This window comes from Ovis aries, chromosome 3, assembly GCF_016772045.2.
Source record: "Ovis aries strain OAR_USU_Benz2616 breed Rambouillet chromosome 3, ARS-UI_Ramb_v3.0, whole genome shotgun sequence".
Lineage (NCBI taxonomy): Eukaryota > Metazoa > Chordata > Mammalia > Artiodactyla > Bovidae > Ovis > Ovis aries.
Window position 1 is genome coordinate 105,799,055 of NC_056056.1, and position 21,038 is coordinate 105,820,092.

The following is a 21,038-nucleotide window of genomic DNA, read 5'->3' on the forward strand; positions in this document are numbered from 1 at the left end:
GGATCACAATAAACTGTGGAAAATTCTGAAAGAGATGGGCATACCAGACCACCTGATCTGCCTCTTGAGAAACCTACATGCAGGTCAGGAAGCAATAGTTAGAACTGGACATGGAACAACAGACTGGTTCCAAATAGGAAAAGGGGTACGTCAAGGCTGTATATTGTCACCCTGCTTATTTAACTTGTATGCAAATTACATCATGAGAAACATTGGGCTGGAAGAAGCACAAGCTGGAATCAAGATTGCTGGGAGAAATATCAATAACCTCAGATATGCAGATGACACCACCCTTATGGCAGAAAGTGAAGAAGAACTAAAGAGCCTCTTGATGAAAGTGAAAGTGGAGAGTGAAAAGTTGGCTTAAAGCTCAACATTCAGAAAACTAAGATCATGACATCCAGTCCCATCACTCCATGGCAAGTAGACAGGGAAACAGTGGAAACAGTGGCTGACTATTTTCTGGGCTCCAAAACCACTGCAGATGGTGATTGCAGCCATGAAATGAAAGGACGCTTACTCGTTGGAAAGAAAGTTATGATCAACCTAGACAGCATATAAAAAGCAGAGACATTACTTTGTCAACAAAGGTCCGTCTAGTCATGGCTATGGTTTTTCCAGTAGTCATGTATGGATGTGAGAGTTGGACTATAAGAAAAAGCTGAGCACTGAAGAAGCAATGCTTTTGAACTGTGGTGTTGGAGAAGACTCTTGAGAGTCCCTTGGACTGCAAGGAGATCCAACCAGTCCAACCTAAAGGAAATCAGTCCTGGGTGTTCATTGGAAGGACTGATGTTGAAGCTGAAACTCTAATACTTTGGCCACCTGATGCAAAGAGCTGACTTACTTGAAGAGACCCTGATGCTGGGAAAGATTGAGGGCAGGGGGAGAAGGGGATGACAGAAGATGAGATGGTTGGATGGCATCACCAACTCAATGGACATGGGTTTGGGTGAACTCCGGGAGTTGGTGATGGACAGGGAGGCCTGGTGTGCTGCAGTTCATAGGGTCGCAGAGAGTCGGACACGACTGAGCGACTGAACTGACCTGAACTCAACTGAACTGAACTGACAGAAACTTTGTTAACAGCACACATGTTAGGACTTGCTAAGCCACCTGCCTTGTCTTGCTGGTCTCCTCTGGTGCACAACTCCTGCATTGTTTCTTATTTAGTTGCTAAGTCACATCTGACTCTTTTGTGACCTCATGGACTGCAGCCTGCCAAGCTCCTCTGTCTATGGGATTTCCCAGAAAAGAATACTGGAGTGGGCTGCCATTTCCTTCTCCAGGCGATCTTTCCAATCCAGCTATCGAACCCGTGTCTCCAGCATCTCCTGCACTGGCGGGCAGGTTCTTTCTGATGCCCGATAGAAAGGGTTATTTGGATATATTTCCCCTTGTCCTCTCCTAAACACACTGATCGACTCATCTTGAACAGTCAGGTGATTTAACTGTGTTGAAGTCTCCTTTGTCCACTTTGAGGCCAAATGACATGGGCAATTATATCACCTTGAGGGTCTACTCCCCTTCTTAGGCATAGTCCTGTCCCCAGGGCTCCAAGAAGAGATGAAAGGAGAGTGGTCTCCAGAGCTGCTGTTTCCATGGACCCTCCTTCCGTTGTACATTGACCTGGCACCAGCTGAGCAGTGACTTCGGTCCAGCAGCTTCTGCATCTGGCCGTGTGGGAGTGTGCATGAGAGTGAGCGTGTGTGTCTGCCTGTATGTGAGTATGCAGAGATTCCAAATCAGGAAACCCTCATGGGCACTAGTTTCTGTTATTTTAAACTTTTTATTTCATACTGGAGCATAGTCGATTAACAAACAATGTCGTAGTGCTTTCAGGTGGACAGCAAAGGGACTCAGCCATACACAGGCACATGTGTCCACTCTCCCCCAAAGCCCCTCCCATCCAGGCTGCCATACGACATGGAGCAGAGTTCCCTAGCTACACAGTAGGTCCTTGTTGGCTATCCATTCTAAATAGAGCAGGGTACTCACGGCATGGGCACGAGTTTATTACCCAAGTCCCAGGACTCCAAACAGCCTCTCGTCAGTGCTCCCCATCTGACCTGCCCCATCCAGTCCCTCCTCCTCACACCTACCAGATGGGTCTTCCTGAAACCCAACTACAGGGAGCTGCAAAGTCCCTGTTCAGAACTTTCTGGAGACTCCCTGCCTCACTGCCTGGAGTGCAGTCTAGATCCGTTGTCTCCCCCACAGCCGCCCTCACTGCTCAGAAACTGCCTACTGACCTCTCATCGCTACCATAAACTCTCTCTCAGTCCAGCCATCTCCCCAACTCAGCAAGCAGAAATGAAACTACGCCACATATTTTGTAGGTACCATAATAACCCAGTACAAAAGTCTTGCTCTACTGGATGAAAAGTGCCTTCTAGGCAAGTGACCTTCAGATGCTCAGCTTCTCACGTGAGCCCCTGGCACACAGCACTCAGTTGATGTCCCACAAGTACACAAGTGCATCTTTCAGCGGACAAAGCATTTCAGGCCCTCCCTGGGATAAAGGATACATTCAAGGGAAAATCCAGGGGACCTCCCACATCAGGAAATTGTGTAGTGTAGGAGCCTGCTTGGTCCTTCAAAAAACCAAACATGTGCCTCCCAAGACGTCCATTGTGTGAATGCTAATCATGCACAGAGAGTGGGAAGGGCCCGGAGGCATGGCCAGCATCTCCCTTCAACACACCCTTGCACAGGGAGCAGGGGGCGAGGGAAGGCAGAGGAAGAGCAAGGACAGGGCAGACGTGATCTGCGCCGCTGTCCACTGATGGTCCCCAGTGCCTGGGCCAGGCTCTTCCTGCAGGAAAGGACGTGTGGAGAGGATTTCAACAGCTGACTCCCTTTCCTGCTTCCTCTCTCCTGGGTTCTTGGGCTCTCACTTCCTTTTTAAAACTTACTCCTAGAAAAGTATCTGAGAAGAAACCAGCTAAACGGTGCATCCCTGCCTTCCTTCTCATCCCAGAATTCTAGAAATGAAAGCAAGGTCTGCTTTAGAAAAGAAAACAATCCCTAAGCAGGATATATAACCGTAAGTGGGGGCGGTGCTCAGAGGACCAGACGCTTACACAAACCCGTGGAAGACAAGACCAGGGGGGTGCAGAGCCCACCTCCTCACCACACAGCCTTTCCTGTCCTATCCCCCCACCACGCCCCTCTCACTAATTGCAGTTAAGGAGATACAGCATTCAGGCAACCTCCTATTCAGAACTGGACAGTGTATCTGCAAAAGAACAAGCATTCAAAGAATAAATAACAAATAATCAACAAATATTTAAAGAATAAATAATTTCATTGTTGTTCAGTCATTAAGTCCTGTCCAACTGTTTGCGACCCCATGGACTGCGGCACACCAGGCTTCTCTGTCTCCCAGAGTTTGTTCAAATTCATGTCCATTGAGTCAGCGATGCTATCTAACCACCTCATCTTCTGCTGCCCCTTTCTCTTTGTGCCTTCAATCTTTCCGAGCATCAGGGTCTTTTCCAATGTATTATCCCTCTTCACATCAGTACTCAGCATTGGAGCTTTAGCTTCAGCAACAATCCTTCCAATGAACATTCAGGGTTGATTTCCTTTAGGATTGACTGGTTTGATCTCCTTGCAGTCCAGGGGTCTCTCCAGAGCCTTCTCCAGCACCACAGTTTGAAAGCATCATTTCTTCAGTGCTCAGGCTTCTTTATGGTCCAGCTCGCACATGCACACATGGCTACTGGAAAAAAGCATCAGTTCAAAAAAAAGCATAGCTGTGACTATATTTATGATAATATAAATATGTATAATATACATTTATATAAAATATCTATGTTTATATAGTATAAATATATAATATAGTACATATAATAATAAACAGTCAACGTAAGAAGCATCCATCTCACAAATGTAAGAATAAATTGGCCAGAAAAAGAACTAAAAAAGAATAAACAGAAAGGGATCCAAAAATAAACATACTTAATTTTATGGCAAACCTACGTACATATTCCTTTACACAGACAGTATTTTTAATTTTTAAAAAATTTTAAGTAAAATGTACTGAAAAGGTCACAAGTAAAATCTTCCAGGTATAAGGCTTCAGGAAAAGATGTGAGTAGAGGAGGGAGACGGAGAAGGCAATGGCAGCCCACTCCAGTGCTCTTGCCTGGAAAATCCCATGGGCGGAGGAGCCTGGTGGGCTGCAGTCCATGGGGTCGCTAAGAGTCAGACACGACTGAGCGACTTCACTTTCACTTTTCACTTTCATGCATTGGAGAAGGAAATGGCAACCCACTCCAGTATCTTGCCTGGAGAATCCCAGGGACGGGGGAGCCTGGTGGGCTTCCGTCTATGAGGTCGCACAGAGTCGGACACGACTGAAGCGACTTAGCAGCAGCAGCAGCAGCAGCAGCAGCAGCAGCAGCAGCAGCAGCAGCAGCAGCAGCAGCAGCAGAGGAGGGAGAAAAAGGAAAAAGAGGGGAGAAGGAGGAGGAGTGGTGGGAGGAGGAGAGGAGAAAATTCCACACTCAACCAAACTATCATTCACACGTGAGGGGAAAATTCCAGTTGTGTTGGATGGTTGCTCTCAGTTCTTTGCTCCTTCCTTGGCTAAGGTACCTTGAAGAGCCTCTCGGCAGAGAAGACGAGGTTGATACCCCCATCTTATTGCCTTTGGATTTGATCATGTGACTTGCTTTGACCAATCCTATGCGAGCAAAGCCTTGGACGATGTTGGCATGGTTTGGCTTAGCCTCTTGAACGTCTCTCATTTGCCATGAGAAGAGTATGCCTCCAGGAGCTGATTCTCCCATAATGAGATACATGGAGCAGATTCAAATCTGCTCTGACTTATCGTTGGAGCCAAGCTCAGCCAAGCCTATCCAGAAGCCACCAAACTCCAGCTGACCCACAAACCCACAGGTAAGCAAAATATAGGCTTGTCATTATAAGTCACAGGACCATGGGCTAATTGCTATATAATTAATTAATGTTATATAATTAATGCCACAGCACCTAGGGGCTTCCCAGGTGGTGCTAGTGGTAAGAACCTGCCTGCCAGTGCAGGAGATGTAAGAGACACGGGTTCAATCCCTAGATTGGGAAGATCCCCTGGAGGAGGACATGGCAACTCACTCCAGTATTAGCTCTGCTGGCAAAGAATCCACCTGGAATGCAGGAGGCCCCAGTTCAATTCTTGGGTCAGGAAGATCTCCTGGAGAAGGGATAGGCTACCCTGTCCAGTATTTTTGGACTTCCCTGGCGGCTCAGATGGAAAAGAATCTGCCTGCAGTGTGGGAGACCTGGGTTCAATCCCCGGGTTGGGAAGACCCACTGGAGGAGGGCATGGCAACCCAGGCTAGTATTCTCAGTATTCTTGCCTGGAGAATTCTATGGACAGAGGAGCCTGGCAGGCTACAGTCAACGGGGTCACAAAGAGTTGGGCACGACTGAGCGACTAAGCACACAGCACCCAATAGATGGATGCAGAAAGCTTACTATTCAGGCCCCTTCTGTGAAAGAATTACAAGAAAATATCCCTTCAAGGAACAACAACAAAAACCAGTGACAGGAAAAGAATAAACTATATAGTTACATCTAAACAAGTGTTGACTGTAGGAAAAAAGTTAACAATAATCTTGATGAGTATTCCAGACAGTCTCAAAATGAGAAGCGGTGACAGCAGCGAAAGTATAAAGGTTCTGTCTTGTTCAAAGGAGACAGGAGGCAGTGAGGAATATAGATGTAATTAAGTCAGCATCAATAGGGGGACAAAACTTGTAAGTCAAAGCTTTAATGCTGATCACTAGAAAAATACAGAATTGAGATCTAGTACTTTGAATCTGGGCTTCCCTGGTGGCTCAGCTGGTAAAGAATCTGCCCAGCAATGTGGGAGACCTGGGTTCGATCCCTGGGTTGGGAAGATCCCCTGGAGAAGGGAAAGGCTACCCACTCCAATATTCTGGCCTGGAGAATTCCATGGACTGAATAGTCCATGGGGTCGCAAAGAGTCAGACATGACTGAGCGACTTTCAGTTCACTTCACTTCACTTTCAATCTATTAGAATAAAAAAGGATGGATTAAAATGAAGAAAGCTATCAATCCACAGAAAGTAAGAAAACATTTTTAATTAAAAAAGAGATGAACAGGCACCATTATAGAAACAAAATTAGAGCAACATCACAGGAATGAATTCAAACACATCAGTAGAAATTCAAGGTTAAATTCTTCTACAAAGTCAGAAATTCTAGGATGAGTGAACACTCCTGAAAAAACAATGAAAAAGGATACAAAGAAAAGATTAGAAAGAAAAAAGCATACCATGAAAATACTAACAAGTAGATATTGGATCAATACTACTTCCAGACAATAGAATTCAAACATAAAAGTATCCATGAGGACAAACAAAACACATACTGAACATGAAAGTAGAATGTGTAATAATCAACGCTGACGCTCCTGACAACTAACTGCAAAATATTTCAGAGAGGAAACTGACCGAAAGGCAAGAGATGGTCAGATTCACCTCTTCCAAAACTAACAACACATCCCTGAAAACTGAAGGTCCAGAAGATCTGAGTAACAGGAATGACTGAATAGAGAAATTGATACCCCAGAAGCAGAAAGAAAGCATTAACTTCAAACACACAAAACCCTCACAAAAACTGGCAAACCATCAGACTTCAAAAAACACTTCAACAAGTTTCTCAAAGCAGAAATCCCACAAGGCCGCTTCACTAACTCAATTCCGTAAGTTATAAATTAATAGCAAAAAAGAACCCCAAACTCAATTCATCTGAGAACTTTAAAATAACCTTCTTAAAAAACAGACATAGCCAAGTCATGTTATTCATGCCTCCCAGATTGTTGCTATTGAAAATTTCCACTGATTGTATGTTATCCTTTTTTTTTTTTTAATCTTTTTCCCTCCTAGAATGTCCACCTCTGGGACTCACTTAGATATTAGATATAAAAATTATTAGACAATAATTTTGCTTTCCATGCAGTATATGATTTCTTTTTTTCTGACTTTAAAGTTTAAACTTTTTATTTTATATTGGGGTATAGTCGATTAACAATGTTGTGATGGTTTCAGGTGAACAGCGAAGGGACTCAGCCATACATATACATGTATCCATTCTCCCCCAAATGCCCCTCCCATCCAGGCTGCCGCACAACATTGAGTAGAGTTGCATGCACTATACCGTAGGTCCTTGTTGGTTATCCATTTTGAATACAGCAGTTCTTAATCAAGAACTATGGCCAAAGGGTATTTGGATATAAATATTCTTCACTTTTCATATTTATAGTACTGAAAATTCGTGGAACTCACTGGCTGTGCAGAACATAATAAAAGATTTTCATAGTCTTTTATTCTTAAAATCAGTACCTTTTACAGTATTCTTTCTACACAATCCTTCTTCACACCTGTAAAAATAGTTTGATTACATTAAATAAGGCTTCTGATTTCACTACTTTTATAAAGGGATCTTAAAGTAAGTAAGACAGAGCATGGCCAAGAGGAGCTACCCCATGTCCGAGGTCACGGACAGAAGCCAGGAGGACCCCATGCCAGAGGGGTGGCGGCCAAGAGGAGCTCCCCCACGTCTGAGATCAGGGGCAACAGCTGGGAGGAGCAACCCCATGTCCAAGGAGCAGTGGCTGCGTGGGTGCAGAAGGGGCCTAGAGGAGCTATTCCACGTTCAAGGTCAGGAGGGGTGGCGGTGAGGAGATACCCCTCATCCAAGGTAAGAGAAACCCAAGTAAGATGGCAGGTGTTGCAGGAGGGCATCAGAGGGCAGACATGCTGAAACCATACTCACAGAAAACTAGTCAGTCTAATCACACTAGGACCACAGCCTTGTCTAACTCAATGAAACTAAGCCATGCCCATGGGGCCACCCAAGACGGGTGGGTCATGGTGGAGAGGTCTGACAGAATGTGGTCCACTGGAGAAGGGAATGGCAAGCCACTTCAGTATTCTTGCCTTGAGAACCCCATGAACAGTATGAAAAGGCAAAATGATAGGCTACTGAAAGAGGAACTCCCCAGGTCAGTAGGTGCTCAATATGCTACTGGAGATCAATGGAGAAATAACTCCAGAAAGAATGAAGGGATGGAGCCAAAGCAAAAACAATACCCAGTTGTGGATGTGACTGGTGATAGAAGCAAAGTCCGATGCTGTAAAGAGCAATATTGCATAGGAACCTGAAATGTCAGGCCCATGAATCAAGGCAAATTGGAAGTGGTCAAACAGGAGATGGCAAGAGTGAATGTCGACATCCTAGGAATCAGCAAACTAAAATGGACTGGAATGGGTGAATTTAACTCAGATGACCATTATATCTACTACTGTGGGCCGGAATCCCTCAGAAGAAATGGAGTAGTCATCATGGTCAACAAAAGAGTCAGAAATGCAGTACTTGGATGCAATCTCAAAAGCAACAGAATGATCTCTGTTCGTTTCCAAGGCAAACCATTCAATATCATAGTAATCCAAGTCTATGCCCCAACCAGTAATGCTGAAGAAGCTGAAGTTGAATGGTTCTATGAAGACCTACAAGAACTTTTAGAACTAACACCCAAAAAAGATGTCCTTTTCATTGTGGGAGACTGAAATGCAAAAGTAGGAAGTCAAGAAACACCTGGAGTAACAGGCAAATTTGGCCTTGGAATGCGGAATGAAGCAGGGCAAAGACTAATAGAGTTTTGCCAAGAAAATGCACTGGTCATAGCAAACACCCTCTTCCAACAACACAAGACAAGATTCTACACATGGACATCACCAGATGGTCAACACCAAAATCAGATTGATTATATTCTTTGCAGCCAAAGATGGAGAAGCTCTATACAGTCAACAAAAACAAGACCGGGAGCTGACTGTGGCTCAGATCATGAACTCCTTATTGCCAAATTCAGACTAAAACTGAAGAAAGTAGGGAAAACCGCTAGACCATTCAGGTATGACCTAAATCAAATCCATTATGATTATACAGTGGAAGTGAGAAATAGATTTAAGGGACTAGATCTGATAGATAGAGTGCCTGATGAATTATGGATGGAGGTTCATGACATTGTACAGGAGACAGGGATCAAGACCATCCCCATGGAAAAGAAATGCAAAAAAAGCAAAATGGCTGTCTAAGGAGGCTTTACAAATAGCTGTGAAAAGAAGAGAAGTGAAAAGCAAAGGAGAAAAGGAAAGATATAAGCATCTGAATGCAGAGTTCCAAAGAATAGAAAGAAGAGATAAGAAAGCCTTCCTCAGCGATCAATGCAAAGAATTAGAGGAAAACAACAGAATGGGAAAGACTAGAGATCTCTTCAAGAAAATTAGAGATATCAAGGGAACATTTCATGCAAAAATGGGCTTGATAAAGGACAGAAATGGTATGGACCTAACAGAAGCAGAAGATATTAAGAAGAGGTGGCAAGAATACACAGAAGAACTGTACAAAAAGATCTTCATGATCAAGATTATCATGATGGTGTGATCACTCACCTAGAGCCAGACATCCTGGAATGTGAAGTCAAGTGAGCCTTAGAAAGCATCACTACGAACAAAGCTAGTGGAGGTGATGGCATTCCAGTGGAGCTATTTCAAATCCTGAAAGATGATGCTGTGAAACTGCTGCACTCAATGTGCCAGCAAATTTGGAAAACTCAGTAGTGGCCACAGGACTGCAAAAGGTCAGTTTTCATTCCAATCCCAAAGAAAGGCAATGCCAAAGAATGCTCAAACTACCGCACAATTGCACTCATCTCACACGCTAGTAACGTAATGCTCAAAATTCTCCAAGCCAGTCTTCAGCAATACGTGAACCGTGAACTTCCAGATGTTCAAGCTGGTTTTTGAAAAGCTAGAGGAACCAGAAATCAAATTGCCAACATCCACTGGATCATCAAAAAAGCAAGAGAGTTCCAGAAAAATGTCTATTATTTCTGCTTTATTGACTATGCCCAAGCCTTTGACTGTGTGGATCACAATAAACTGTGGAAATTTTTGAAAGAGATGGGAATACCAGACCACCTGACCTGCCTCTTGAGAAACCTGTATGCAGGTCAGGAAGCAACAGTTAGAACTGACATGGAACAACAGACTGGTTCCAAATAGGAAAAGGAAGGCTGTATATTGTCCCCCTGCTTATTTAACTTCTATGCAGAGTACATCATGAGAAACACTGGGCTGGAAGAAGTACAAGCTGGAATCAAGATTGCCGGGAGAAATATCAATAACCTCAGATATGCAGATGACACCACCCTTATGGCAGAAAGTGAAGAGAAACTAAAGAGCCTCTTGATGAAAGTGAAAGAGGAGAGTGAAAAAGTTGGCTTAAAGCTCACCATTCAGAAAACAAAGATCATGGCATCTGGTCCCATCGCTTTATGGAAAATAGATGGGGAAACAGTGGAAACAGTGTCAGACTTTAATTTTGGGGGCTCCAAAATCACTGCAGATGGTGATTGCAGCCATGAAACTAAAAGACGCTTCCTCCTTGGAAGAAAAGTTATGACCAACCTAGATAGCATATTGAAAAGCAGAGACATTACTTTGCCACCAAAGGTCCGTCTAGCCAAGGCTATGGTTTTTCCAGTGGTCATGCACCAAAGAATTGATGCTTTTGAAGTGTGGTGTTGGAGAAGACTCTTGAGAGTCCCTTGGACTGCAAGGAGATCCACCGGTCCATTCTGAAGGAGATCAACCCTGGGATTTCTTTGGAAGGAATGATGTTAAAGCTGAAACTTCAGTACTTTGGCCACCTCATGCAAAGAGTTGACTCACTGGAAAAGACTTTGATGCTGGGAGGGATTGGGGGCAGGAGGAGAAGGGGACAACAGAGGATGAGATGTCTGGATGGCATCACCGACTTGATGGACATGAGTCTGAGTGAACTCTGGGAGTTGGTGATGGACAGGGAGGCCTGGCGTGCTGCAATTCGTGGGGTCGCAAAGAGTCAGACACGACTGAGAGACTGAACTGAACTAAAGTAAGTAAAAAATGTACATTTTAGGTAGAGAAAAAAATGTACCTTGAATTTGCATCTTTCTCACAGCCAATCTGGACACTATTGCTGTATTTTGTCCTCAAATACTTGATTCTATATAAGATTATTTGTTTTAAAGCCTGCATCATCAAACTCTCTTTAGATTTAAAATGCTATTGAATATTACACTTTTGAAGATAGAATGTGCTCAGAATAGACAGGAGAATTAAGTAAGCTGTGTACAAAAAATTTTCTAACTTTATACCTAAAACAAAGAGATGTGGTCACTTAAAAATAAAACAATATATATATGTAGGACTTAACACAGTCTGTTTCGTCAAGCTGGTTGCAATAGCTTTCAAGATCATAGTGTTACTCTAAGTTAAAAGTGATGTAATCTGACGAAAAGCGTTAGTTCAAATATATGCATTTACGTGATAAAAACTGGGTTTCCCTCTTGGCTCAGCTGTAAAGGATCTGCCCATCAGTGTAGGAGACGCCAGTTTAGTTCATGAGCAGGGACGATCCCACAAGCCTAGGAGTAAGTAAGCCTGCGGGCCGTAACTATTGGGCCTGTGCTCTGGAGCCGCGCAGCCTCAGCTGTTGAGCCCACACACTGCAGCGCCTGGAGGCAGCGGCCTGGAGCTCCACAAAGAAGCCACTGCGATGAGGGGCCTGAGTGCTGCAACAGAGGGCAGCCCGCTCAGCGCTGCTGGAGAAAAGCCCACGCGGCAGGGAAAGCCCGCACAGCCAAAACCAACCAACTAAAGTCGGTTTAAAAAAAGAATATGTGTGTGTGTGTGTGTGTGTGTGTGTGTGTGTGTACGTAACTGAATCACTTTGCTGTACACCTGTAATTAATACACCACTGTAAATCAACTATACTTCAACTTGCAATATTTTTAAAAAGAAACCTGATTTCTACCTAATGCAAACTAATATAACCTCCTGTCTATATGACATAAAATCCAAAAAATGGTATAATGCTCTGTGTTTACTTACAGGAATCAGTTTCTACATAAAATTGATCACTCATGTAAAGTTTAGTCAGAATATTTTATTTTATTGCTGTTTGGCTATTGCTATTGTAAAAAAAAATCTGTTTTAACTTGCTTTCTATCACACTTAATAAAGCATAGTAAGCATTGTACTTTGACAAACTCTGAATTTCCCCCCCCACACCTTTAATGAGCTATAAGTGACACACGGCACTGTGTTAGTTTAAGGTGTTCAGCATAACGGTTTGGCTTACACATACCGTGGAATGATGACCAGAATAAGTTTAGTTAACATCCAGCACGTCATGTAGATACAAAAAGAAAGAAGAAAGAAATTTACTTCATTGTACGGCAGAAACTAAAACAACATTGTAAAGCAATTATACCCTGCATCGGAGAAGGAAATGGCAACCCACTCCAGTGTCCTTGCCTGGAGAATCCCAGGGATGGGGGAGCCTGGTGGGCTGCCGTCTATGGGGTCATGCAGAGTCAGACACGACTGAAGCGACTTAGCGGCAGCAAAAAGAAAGAACCTATAATGGAAAAGAATCTGAAAAAGCATATGTGTGTGTATAATCTCTTTTTGCTGTATGTCTAAAACTAACAAAATATTGTATAGCAACCCAGGTCTCCCACATTGCAGGTGGTTCTTTACCATCTGAGCCGCCAGGGAAGCCCATATCAATGATACTCCAGTTCAGAAAAAGAAAGAAAATGTGTTATCCCCTTGTGATGAGAATTCTTAGGATCTACTCTCTTAACAACTTTCAGATCTCTATTACAGAAGATACATATTACAAACTTTTTTTAAAAAATAGGGGAGTGTACATAGTCCATTTACACAAAGAGAGATATGAACAGAGATTATGTACATAAAAGGACAGCAGCCTCACCTGTGTCTGCACTAAGGGCCGTGGACAAGAGAGAAGGCAAAGAAAAGCATAAACCCTTGCACTGCAACCCTTGAATCTTTGCAGAGGAGCAGTGGGGGGAAGTTCAGTGTCCTAACAGGAGGCGCTGACTAAGGATGTCTCCCACCAAAACACAAATCATGACCTAAAGGGCCTCTTTGACCCATCACAAGTTGTTCCTCAGAATTCTGGAACTTTGGGAGCAGCACAAGCCCTTTGAAGCGTCCATCTGCCTCATCACCACAATCACACTTTGCTTTCCTCATTGGAGCACACATCCCGCAGGGAGTCTAATGTGTAATTACTCTTGAAAACTTACCCACGTGTAAATCAGCCCACATTGTTTTTTTCATGCAAAAAAAAAAGCACCCAGTCCTTCTTCCCAGGGTTGCAACATGAAACCTCGTCAACGTCTTAGAAACCACAGAGCCAGGCTTGCCCACAAAAACACCACTCCCAGAGGCCCAAGCCCGCTGAGCCCTGGTGGAGGATGCTCAGCCATGTGAGACGCTAAGCGTTGCAGCTCTGAGGCAGAGTTACTAGTGGACAGTCAAGGGCACGTTGGGGCACAGAGGCCAGGCCCAGGAGGGCACGACAGTCACCCCATCCCTCCCAGCACACGTGCCATGGCATCTGAGGGCATGCAGCCTGTCCTGGAGGCCGGCCCTCACCCCCAGGAAGTACTGTGTGTAACCATCCTATTTGGTTTTAATTGTGGTCAAATACATATAACGTAGAATTTCCCATCTAAACCATTTCGAGTGTACCGTTCAGTAGAGTTAAGCACATGTGTTTTGCTGTGTAACCATCCCCACCCTATCTTTTCATCACCCCAACTGAAACCCCATAGCCACTAACAATAACCCCCGTGTCCCCTCCTCCCAGACCCTGCCACCCCTCCACGCTACTCTCTGTCTCTAGGAAATTGACTACTCTGGGTATCTCTTCAATAAGCAGAATCATGCAGTGTATGCCCTTTTGTGGCTGGCTTCTTCTTTTATTATTACTGGAGTATAATTGCTTTACAAGGTTGTCTTAGTTTCTGCTGTATAATAATGTTAATTAGCTTTATATATACATAGATCTCTCTTTCTGGAGCCCCTCTCGCTGCCGCCCCACCCCACCCCGCTAGGTCACCGCAGAGCACTGAGCTGAGCGCCCTGTGCTGTGCAGCAGCTTCCCACCAGCTTTCTGGTTTACACTTGGTCGTGGAGACATGTCGCCCTCCCACTCCGTCCTCCCCTCTCCACCCGGGACTGGCTTCTTTCACTTAGCACAGCATCCTTAAGGCTCATCCATGGTGCAGCATGTGTCAGAATTTCCTTATTTTTAACACTGAATAATATTCAGTGTTAATAATATTTTTAACACTGAATAATAATTATGAATAATATACATAATATTTTATGTATAATCCATTCTGTGTATAGAGGGCTTCCCAGGTGGTGCTAATGGTAAAGAATCCACCTGCCAATTCAGGAGACATAAGAGACACGGATTCAATCCCTGGGTTGAGAAGATCCTGTGGAGGAGGAAATGGCAACCCACTCCAGTATTCTTGCCTGGGAAATCCCATGGACAGAGGAGCCTGGTGGGCTACAGTCTACAGGGTCACAAACAGTTGGACTGAAAGTGATTTAGCATGTAGTACTCATTAGACAATCACATTTTTTTTTTGTCCATTTATCTATCAATGGACCCTTGAGTTGCTTCCACCTTTTGGCTTTTGCAAAACTCGTCTTGTACCTTTTTAAAAGGCATCCAGAATACTCCACAGTAAGCCACTGCAAAGCCCTTTGGTGAGCTTTTATTTTCCCCAAGTGAGTCTCACATCTACCCTAAACCCCTCATGCTGCATCTTAAGGTCATCTCGCCTTTGTGCTCAATGAAGACTCTGCCTCCGTGCCACCACTTACAAGTTTTAGGACTTTAAGCAACACCCTCCACCCTTCTCCTTTTTGCACCTCGGTTTTCTCATTGGTAATAGGGGGAAATCTTTGCAAGCTTTGGGGAATATTAAATGAGCTAGGGCACAGAGACCAGTGGGCCTGAGCCTCACACATAATTGGGTGCAGTGTATCACTCCTAAATAAGTATGCTCTGTAGATTGGAGAACTGTCCATTTTTCTCAGGTTTTTTAACTTCTTGAGATGAAGTTAAAAAAACTGATGTTTGCTAATCAAGCCCCTTTCAGTCCACTGAGTCAGCTCACACATACAGAGATGTCCACCCATCCTTGTGCAAAATGGCTCAGGGCTGAAGTGGAGGCTATGCAATGAGGCCCTGCCTATGGATGCAGCCCTGGGCCCTGGTTCTAGACTCCCATCTCTGTGAGAAAGGGTCTCCAAGCTCAGCAGCTGCTCCTCCAATAGGAAAGAGCATCACATGTAGGTTGCCACTTAAGAAAGGGTTAGAACAGAACTAAAGTCCACACCCCCAGCCACTCTCTGCCATGTGAAAGCAAACCCATTGGCTACAACAAAACTAATCATCTTAAGACTTTTTTAAAAAAAAGTCAAGCAAACCATATATAAATCTAGAATAAAAAGTCCTTGATTAATGGAGGGGTTAAAAAAGAATTGCCAGTGGCTGGTGTGCTTTCTTTTACTATATGAGGAAGATCAAGATGACAACCGTCACAAAAATTGAGAGTTGACACAGAGGAATAACAATTTCTGACTTTTTTGGTCACTAATTCTCAGAATTCTAAAATGAAATAACAGTCATCATAACACACCATGGTTTTGCAGACTGCAATCTGCTGAATTACAACAGGGGTTTCACCCAACGTTAATCCCTCAATGACTCTTCGTTTTTCATAATTGATGGTGTTTCCTCCTTTTGCAAAGAGTCATCATGACACAGCAACTGTGACCCACAGAGGGACCTTGATTTTCTATGAAGACCTGAGCATCAGCCCCACCAGATCACCGTCTTCCTGAAAGACTTTGCTGAAGTCTTCGAAGAAAATTACTCATTTTATTTTAAAGGAGGAAATCAATTTTGAACACAGTGGAGGAAGGAGAAGATGGGAAGAATTGAGAAAGTAGCATTGAAACAAATACATTACCATATGTAAAATAGATAGCCAGTGGCAATTTGCTGTTTGATACAGGGAACACAAAACCCCAGTGCTCTGTGACAATCTAGAGGGGTGGGATGGGGAGGGAGGTGGGAGGGAGGTTTAAGTGGGAGGGAACATAAACCTGTGGCTCATTCATGTTGATGTATGGCAGAAACCATCACAATATTGTAAAGTAATTATCCTCCAATTAAAAATTTAAAAAAAAGAAGGAAACCGGCAGTTTTCTGAAATGCAGGCAATCCCAGGAATGAAATACCTTTCAGTTCAGTTCAGTCGCTCAGTCGTACCCGACTCTTTGTGATCCCATGAATCACAGCACACCAGGCCTCCCTGTCCATCACCATCTCCCGGAGTTCACTCAGATTCATGTCCATCGAGTCATGATGATGCCATCCAGCCATCTCATCCTCTGTCGTCCCCTTTTCCTCCTGCCCCCAATCCCTCCCAGCATCAAAGTCTTTTCCAATGAGTCAACTCTTCACATGAGGTGGCCAAAGTACTGGAGCTTCAGCTTTAGCATCATTCCTTCCAGAGAAATCCCAGGGTTGATCTCTTTCAGAATAGACTGGTTGGACCTCCTTGCAGTCAAGAGACTCTCAAGAGTCTTCTCCAACACCACAGTTCAAACGCATCAATTCTTCGCTGCTCAGCCTTCTTCACAGTCCAACTCTCACATCCATACATGATCACAGGAAAAACCATAGCCTTGACTAGACGCACCTTAGTCAGCAAAGTAATGTCTCTGCTTTTTAATATGCTATCTAGGTTGCTCATAACTTTTCTTCCAAGGAGGAAGCGTCTTTTAATTTCATGGCTGCAATCACCATCTGCAGTGATTTTGGAGCCCAAAAAAATAAAGTTAGGAAAGAGATCCTAACAGAGTCCTTCCCCTCTCCCTCCCCATGCTGCTATCCAAAAGTTAGTATTGCTAGGAAATTTTTCTTAAGCAAAATAGGGTAAAGCAAAGAATCCAATCACCCTAGGACCCATCTTGCTAATAACAGATGCTAAAAATAAATCGAGATCAACCAAGGAGGCTGGCCAACATAGTTCAAAGCAATGGCGGCTTGACGCTGAGACGCTGGATGTAGTGCCAGGCAAAGTCGCTTGGTGGCGCTACTCTAGCTGTTCGGTTCCGTGCTGCCTCTAAAAGCTCAATGCAAAACCAATACTGATCGTTATTTTCACTTTTTGCCTTTTTCCGAAAAAGTACAAATCCTCTTGGGATTTCCTTCGATGAGCAAAAACAGATACTAGTGTAGGTCTTTCGTAAAAATGAAATGGCATAGATCAAACTTTCCAAAAGTAGGGGGTGCTTGTAATGGTTTTTCCGCGAGGCCCATGCTGCCAACATCTGCTGGGAACCATGGGGGCGTCAGAAGAGGACTTTCACACTTAGATTCTTCCTGTGATTGCTGAAGAGAGAAATCAGAGTCTGACTTGTTATTCAAACACCTCTAGGCTAAGAAGAAAGGAAGAAATCGATATTAAATATTTACCGTGTCTCAGTGACTGTGGCAATACCAGCCATTAACATGTGTTGAGTTGGATACTCTGCCCTGCCCATTACAAGTATCATCTCATTTATTATTTGAAGCAATAAGCCCCAATATGTAGATGGAGAAACAGAGCTTAAGACAGGCTTCTGTCCCAGGATGCTTCAGTTAGTGGACCATGAGGTCCAGATGGATGCCAGGTGCCAGACCTTTCATACACATCCATTGCTGTAACTGGTACCAATGAAGGATCCCTGACATTGACTTTCTGAGGAGTCCATCAGAGGTTGGCCACCTGGAGCAGATGGAGGCAAGATTGAAAACCACAGTATCTTTTTCTCAAAGGAAACAGGTTTAAGGAAGGTTGAGTTCACACAGTGCAGGAAAAGGCTGCCACGAAAAGGACTTCTTACTTGAAAAATAGGCAAATGAATATTTAAATAGACATTTCTCCAAAGAAGACATACAGATGGCCAAAAAGCACGTGAAAAATGCTCACCTTCACTAATTAATAGAGAAATGCAAATCAAAACTAAAATGAGGGACCACCTCACACTGGTCAGAATGGCCATCATCCAAAAGTCTACAAATAATACAGGCTGGAGAGGGTGTGGAGAAAGAGGAACCCTCCCACACATTTGGTGGGAATGTAAGTTGGTACAGCTGCTATGGAAGTTCTTTAAGAAAAAACTAAACACAGAGTTACCATATGATCCAGTAATTCCACTTCTGGGCATAGATCCAGAGAAGACCATACTTCGAAAAGAAACGTGCCCCGCATGCTCACTGCAGCACTATTCATGGTAGCCAAGACATGGACGAGAAGAGACTGTGGCTGCTGAGGGGGGAGAGGAGGGAGGGCATGGCCTGGAGGTTTGGAGTCAGTTTCTGCAAATCACCACATTTAGAATGAATGAGCAACAAGGCCCTACGTATAGCACAGGGAACTATACCCATTCTCCTAGGATAAACTATGCTTCCCTGATAGTGCAGTTGGTAAAGAATCTGCCTGCAGTGTAGGAGACCCTGGTTCAATTCCTGGGCTGGGAAGATCCCCTGGGGAAGGGAGAGGCGTGGCCTTTCTGGCCTGGAGAATTCCATGGATTATATAGTCCCATGGGGTCACAAAGAGTCAGACATGACTGAGCGACTTTCATCTTGGGATAAACTATAATGGAAAAAATATTTCAAAGAAGGAAGGTGTATATGTATATAAAGAGTCACTTTGCTGTACAGCAGAAATTCACACAACATTGTAAAACAGCTATAGTTTAATTTTAAAATGCAAAAAAGGAGTAGATCATAATACAGTTGTATAAAAGAAAAGGAAACCCACAGTGAATGAAATACCAGAAGAAATTCTTTAGCAAAAGGAAAATGTTCCCCCACAAAAAGAGAAAAGAAAATCACAAAGTCAAAGAAAAGCAAGGGAAAAGGTATATGTGTGGGTAAATGTAAGCAATTACTAATTGTATAAAACAATAATGATGTCTTACATAAACCAAAATTCAGAATATCTGTTCCCAAAACAAAGACACCATCAGAAAGGAAAAAAAAGCAAACCACGTACTAGCTGTAGCAAATGTATCCAACAGAGGATTCATATTCAGAATTTATAAAGACAATCTCCAAACCTGGTAAAGACCAATGACTGAAATCAAATATTGCACAAATAATGTAGACAGGCACTTCACAAAATAATATTCAAATGGTAAACAAACATCTAAGAAGATGCCCAGTATCCTTAGTCATTAGAGAAATGCAAATTAAAGAATAGTTCCAAGTATTGATAAGGATGTTCAGCAAAGAAACACTCGTGCAACTAAGTGGGGCTATCAGTTAGTTCAACCATTTTGGACCACTGTTAGGCAATGTTCACCGAAGCTGAGCATAAACATCTCTATGACCATCATTCTGTCCCGAGATATAGACCCAACAGGTACGCCAATGTGTATTTGCCCAAAGACATGCTCATGGCACCATTATCCATAATTGAAAACCAACTCAATTGTCCATAAAGGAAGAATGGATGAATACATAGAATTCAATAGCAATAGGAAGGAACCAACTACAACCCAGAGGGATCCCACAGATGGAATATGAAGCAACAGAAGCCCAGTTCAAAAGAGTACATACTGTATGGTTGCATTTATCCAGAGTGTAATAAAACCAGCAACATCAATCTGCTGTGAGGGAAGAGAGACTGGTGGTTACCTTCGGAGGAGGTGAAGCTTGGAAGGAGACAGGAAGGGAGTATATTGGGTGCTGGTAATGCTCAAAGTCTTTATCTAGGTGTCGCTTGCTAACTCTCATAATTCAGCTCGATACACACATTGTTCCCTATGTATGTTACACTTAAATTAAATGCTTCACCAAAAAAAAAAACCCCACAAAGTACTGGAAAGGCTATCCAGAAAGCACCAGGAGGAGTGTGAAGAGACAGCAGGGCAGGTGAGAGTGAGGCTGAGCAGAACCTGAGAGCAAAGTCGAAAAGCACAACCAGGATTCCCCCTCATCAACTGTGCCAGGAGGGATCAAGGGCTGGTCCCGCTGAGATGGAGCAGCTGCTTCTCCGAGTATCACAGACAGACCGTTTACAAGAGCGGACTCGGTCCACATGGAAAACGTTATCTCCTTGGCCTCCTCCTCATTTGAACTCCGTCCAACTCCTTTCTTTCTGATAGCGCAAAAGGAAGGAGTGTGCATACAAGGACTTGACTGTGAGCGTCTCTAAGGATGACCAGGGGAGAATGTTAGGTAGCTTTTGGAAGGCGAGGGTGTGACACCGCAAGTCCAGTCCTGGCTTCTGCTGCTCCCTGGAACTGTCACAGTCACTCAAGGGCATCACTAATTAGCTCAGCTGAGCATACACCACGGGTCAGGCAGTGGTCACCACCCTCTGTGTGTGTTATGAACTTGTTTAACCCTCCCAATAAACCCATGAAGCATATTTTACTATCACCGTCCCCAGTTTGCAGATGAGAACATTCAGGTACGATAAAGTAGGCACCTTGCCGAGTTGCCACCCCTGGTTAGTAGTGAAGCTGGACTTTGCCCCCTCGTGCTGCACCTCTGAGCTTCCCTAGTGGCTCAGATGGTAAATAATTCACCTGCAATGCAGGAGACATTAGTTCAATTCATGGGTCAGGAAGATCCCCTGGAGGAGGGCATGGATACCCACTCCAGTATTGCTGCCTGGAGAACTCCATGGACAGAGGAGCCAGGGGGGCTGCAGTCCATGGGGTCACAAAGAGTTGGACAAGACTGAGCAACTAACACTGCACCTCTACACTCTGCCACCTCCTGGTGACCCAAGTTTAAGTCACCCCTACAGATTCCCAAGGCCAGCTTCTTCAAGACAGAGTTCATTTCTGTAGAAATAGTCTTAAGGATGTCAAATCCAATGCACGGAGGGTAAAGTGCATTGTTCTGTAGCCCACCAGACTCCTCTGTCCACGGGATTCTCCAGGCAAGAATACTGGAGCGGGTAACCATTCCTTCCTCCAGGGATCTTCCCGACCCAGGGATCGAACCCACATCTCATGTCTCTTGCTTTGGCAGGCAGATTCTTTACCACTAG

The 21,038-nt window shown here is 44.0% G+C and overlaps 1 long non-coding RNA gene across 1 annotated transcript in view; it reads right to left on the minus strand.

The window, feature by feature from the left end:
- Window positions 1-1,775: 1,775 nt before the first annotated feature.
- LOC132659424 (uncharacterized) overlaps window positions 1,776-21,038 on the minus strand; it is a 41,806-nt gene continuing 22,543 nt past the window's right edge. The window contains exon 4 of the long non-coding RNA XR_009599873.1: window positions 1,776-3,724. This is a non-coding gene — a long non-coding RNA (uncharacterized LOC132659424). The remainder of the gene's footprint in view (window positions 3,725-21,038) is intronic.